The sequence below is a fragment of the Mytilus galloprovincialis genome, chromosome 13 (genome assembly GCF_965363235.1).
Source record: "Mytilus galloprovincialis chromosome 13, xbMytGall1.hap1.1, whole genome shotgun sequence".
Lineage (NCBI taxonomy): Eukaryota > Metazoa > Mollusca > Bivalvia > Mytilida > Mytilidae > Mytilus > Mytilus galloprovincialis.
The window spans coordinates 1-5,000 of record NC_134850.1 but is presented as its reverse complement, the minus strand read 5'-3'; positions in this window follow the sequence as shown (position 1 = coordinate 5,000).

Genomic DNA, 5,000 nt, shown 5'->3' with positions numbered 1-5,000 from the left:
GGTAAGTGTTTGACCCAAACCCTAACCCAAACACTAACACTAACCCTAACCTTAACACTAACCCAAACCCTAACACTAACCCTAACCTAAACACTAACCCAAACCCTAACCCAAACCCTAACACTAACCCTAACCTAAACACTAACCCAAACCCTAAAACTAACCCTAACCTAAACACTAACCCAAACCCTAACACTAACCCTAACCCTAACCCTAACCCTAACCCAAACCCTAACCCAAACACTAACACTAACCCTAACCTAAACCCTAACCCTAACCTAAACCCTATTTAAGGGTTTGGGTTAGGGTTTGGGTTAGGGTTAGGGTTTGGGTTAGGGTTAGGGTTAGGGTTAGGGTTAGGGTTAGGGTTAGGGTTAACCCTAATTAAGGGTTTGGGTTAGGGTTTGGGTCAGGGTTAGGGTTAGGTTTTGAGTAAGGGTCAAGGTCAGGGACATGGTAGTATACTTTGACGAGATTTGTGAGGTGCCCTTTTTCACTTCTGCGCATGTCTGCCCTTTTCTGTGACTGCGCATGCGTGAGAAGGGTTAGGGTTAGGGTTAGGGTTAGGGTTAGCGTTTAGGTTAGGGTTAGTGTTAGTGTTAGTGTTTGGGTTTGGGTTATTTAAAAATATTTCTAAGTACAGAGTATGAAAATTGCCTTCGACTTCAATCTTCAAACAGATGTAGAATGAATTTGAATAGAGATATCTTCTTAAAGTTAACTGTTCCTAAAAGATGGAAAGGCGATCTAGAGGATGAAAACGTATTGGTATCACTGAAGTGTACGGCCGCACTCTCCGACCTCACTGCATGATATTTGAAAGATTATTTTTTTTTTTTTTTTTTCAAACATCATAACCGGACCCCCATCCATACACAACTCTTTCTTTTAAGAAGTTCGTGAAAAACTTAACACGAAACTGCAATAGGTTATCCTTCTACACTTACCCGTTCCGAGATAAAGTAAGGCCTCCAAATCAACAATTTTAACACATTTGGGATTTGGGTTAGGGTAAGTGTTTGACCCAAACCCTAACCCAAACACTAACACTAACCCTAACCTTAACACTAACCCAAACCCTAACACTAACCCTAACCTAAACACTAACCCAAACCCTAACCCAAACCCTAACACTAACCCTAACCTAAACACTAACCCAAACCCTAACACTAACCCTAACCTAAACACTAACCCAAACCCTAACACTAACCCTAACCCTAACCCTAACCCTAACCCAAACCCTAACCCAAACACTAACACTAACCCTAACCTAAACCCTAACCCTAACCTAAACCCTATTTAAGGGTTTGGGTTAGGGTTTGGGTTAGGGTTAGGGTTTGGGTTAGGGTTAGGGTTAGGGTTAGGGTTAGGGTTAGGGTTAGGGTTAGGGTTAACCCTAATTAAGGGTTTGGGTTAGGGTTTGGGTCAGGGTTAGGGTTAGGTTTTGAGTAAGGGTCAAGGTCAGGGACATGGTAGTATACTTTGACGACATTTGTGAGGTGCCCTTTTTCACTTCTGCGCATGTCTGCCCTTTTCTGTGACTGCGCATGCGTGAGAAGGGTTAGGGTTAGGGTTAGGGTTAGGGTTAGCGTTTAGGTTAGGGTTAGTGTTAGTGTTAGTGTTTGGGTTTGGGTTATTTAAAAATATTTCTAAGTACAGAGTATGAAAATTGCCTTCGACTTCAATCTTCAAACAGATGTAGAATGAATTTGAATAGAGATATCTTCTTAAAGTTAACTGTTCCTAAAAGATGGAAAGGCGATCTAGAGGATGAAAACGTATTGGTATCACTGAAGTGTACGGCCGCACTCTCCGACCTCACTGCATGATAATTGAAAGATTATTTTTTTTTTTTTTTTTTCAAACATCATAACCGGACCCCCATCCATACACAACTCTTTCTTTTAAGAAGTTCGTGAAAAACTTAACACGAAACTGCAATAGGTTATCCTTCTACACTTACCCGTTCCGAGATAAAGTAAGGCCTCCAAATCAACAATTTTAACACATTTGGGATTTGGGTTAGGGTAAGTGTTTGACCCAAACCCTAACCCAAACACTAACACTAACCCTAACCTTAACACTAACCCAAACCCTAACACTAACCCTAACCTAAACACTAACCCAAACCCTAACCCAAACCCTAACACTAACCCTAACCTAAACACTAACCCAAACCCTAACACTAACCCTAACCTAAACACTAACCCAAACCCTAACACTAACCCTAACCCTAACCCTAACCCTAACCCAAACCCTAACCCAAACACTAACACTAACCCTAACCTAAACCCTAACCCTAACCTAAACCCTATTTAAGGGTTTGGGTTAGGGTTTGGGTTAGGGTTAGGGTTTGGGTTAGGGTTAGGGTTAGGGTTAGGGTTAGGGTTAGGGTTAGGGTTAGGGTTAACCCTAATTAAGGGTTTGGGTTAGGGTTTGGGTCAGGGTTAGGGTTAGGTTTTGAGTAAGGGTCAAGGTCAGGGACATGGTAGTATACTTTGACGAGATTTGTGAGGTGCCCTTTTTCACTTCTGCGCATGTCTGCCCTTTTCTGTGACTGCGCATGCGTGAGAAGGGTTAGGGTTAGGGTTAGGGTTAGGGTTAGCGTTTAGGTTAGGGTTAGTGTTAGTGTTAGTGTTTGGGTTTGGGTTATTTAAAAATATTTCTAAGTACAGAGTATGAAAATTGCCTTCGACTTCAATCTTCAAACAGATGTAGAATGAATTTGAATAGAGATATCTTCTTAAAGTTAACTGTTCCTAAAAGATGGAAAGGCGATCTAGAGGATGAAAACGTATTGGTATCACTGAAGTGTACGGCCGCACTCTCCGACCTCACTGCATGATAATTGAAAGATTATTTTTTTTTTTTTTTTCAAACATCATAACCGGACCCCCATCCATACACAACTCTTTCTTTTAAGAAGTTCGTGAAAAACTTAACACGAAACTGCAATAGGTTATCCTTCTACACTTACCCGTTCCGAGATAAAGTAAGGCCTCCAAATCAACAATTTTAACACATTTGGGATTTGGGTTAGGGTAAGTGTTTGACCCAAACCCTAACCCAAACACTAACACTAACCCTAACCTTAACACTAACCCAAACCCTAACACTAACCCTAACCTAAACACTAACCCAAACCCTAACCCAAACCCTAACACTAACCCTAACCTAAACACTAACCCAAACCCTAACACTAACCCTAACCTAAACACTAACCCAAACCCTAACACTAACCCTAACCCTAACCCTAACCCTAACCCAAACCCTAACCCAAACACTAACACTAACCCTAACCTAAACCCTAACCCTAACCTAAACCCTATTTAAGGGTTTGGGTTAGGGTTTGGGTTAGGGTTAGGGTTTGGGTTAGGGTTAGGGTTAGGGTTAGGGTTAGGGTTAGGGTTAGGGTTAGGGTTAACCCTAATTAAGGGTTTGGGTTAGGGTTTGGGTCAGGGTTAGGGTTAGGTTTTGAGTAAGGGTCAAGGTCAGGGACATGGTAGTATACTTTGACGAGATTTGTGAGGTGCCCTTTTTCACTTCTGCGCATGTCTGCCCTTTTCTGTGACTGCGCATGCGTGAGAAGGGTTAGGGTTAGGGTTAGGGTTAGGGTTAGCGTTTAGGTTAGGGTTAGTGTTAGTGTTAGTGTTTGGGTTTGGGTTATTTAAAAATATTTCTAAGTACAGAGTATGAAAATTGCCTTCGACTTCAATCTTCAAACAGATTTAGAATGAATTTGAATAGAGATATCTTCTTAAAGTTAACTGTTCCTAAAAGATGGAAAGGCGATCTAGAGGATGAAAACGTATTGGTATCACTGAAGTGTACGGCCGCACTCTCCGACCTCACTGCATGATAATTGAAAGATTATTTTTTTTTTTTTTTTCAAACATCATAACCGGACCCCCATCCATACACAACTCTTTCTTTTAAGAAGTTCGTGAAAAACTTAACACGAAACTGCAATAGGTTATCCTTCTACACTTACCCGTTCCGAGATAAAGTAAGGCCTCCAAATCAACAATTTTAACACATTTGGGATTTGGGTTAGGGTAAGTGTTTGACCCAAACCCTAACCCAAACACTAACACTAACCCTAACCTTAACACTAACCCAAACCCTAACACTAACCCTAACCTAAACACTAACCCAAACCCTAACCCAAACCCTAACACTAACCCTAACCTAAACACTAACCCAAACCCTAACACTAACCCTAACCTAAACACTAACCCAAACCCTAACACTAACCCTAACCCTAACCCTAACCCTAACCCAAACCCTAACCCAAACACTAACACTAACCCTAACCTAAACCCTAACCCTAACCTAAACCCTATTTAAGGGTTTGGGTTAGGGTTTGGGTTAGGGTTAGGGTTTGGGTTAGGGTTAGGGTTAGGGTTAGGGTTAGGGTTAGGGTTAGGGTTAGGGTTAACCCTAATTAAGGGTTTGGGTTAGGGTTTGGGTCAGGGTTAGGGTTAGGGTTAGGGTTAGGGTTAGGGTTAGGGTTAGGGTTAGGGTTAGGGTTAGGGTTAGGGTTAGGGTTAGGGTTAGGGTTAGGGTTAGGGTTAGGGTTAGGGTTAGGGTTAGGGTTAGGGTTAGGGTTAGGGTTAGGGTTAGGGTTAGGGTTAGGGTTAGGGTTAGGGTTAGGGTTAGGGTTAGGGTTAGGGTTAGGGTTAGGGTTAGGGTTAGGTTAGGGTTAGGGTTAGGGTTAGGGTTAGGGTTAGGGTTAGGGTTAGGGTTAGGGTTAGGGTTAGGGTTAGGGTTAGGGTTTAGGGTTAGGGTTAGGGTTAGGGTTAGGGTTAGGGTTAGGGTTAGGGTTAGGGTTAGGGTTTAGGGTTAGGGTTAGGGTTAGGGTTAGGGTTAGGGTTAGGGTTAGGGTTAGGGTTAGGGTTAGGGTTAGGGTTAGGGTTAGGGTTAGGGTTAGGGTTAGGGTTTGGGTTAGGGTTAGGGTTAGGGTTAGGGTTAGGGTTAGGGTTAGGGTTAGGGTTAGGGTT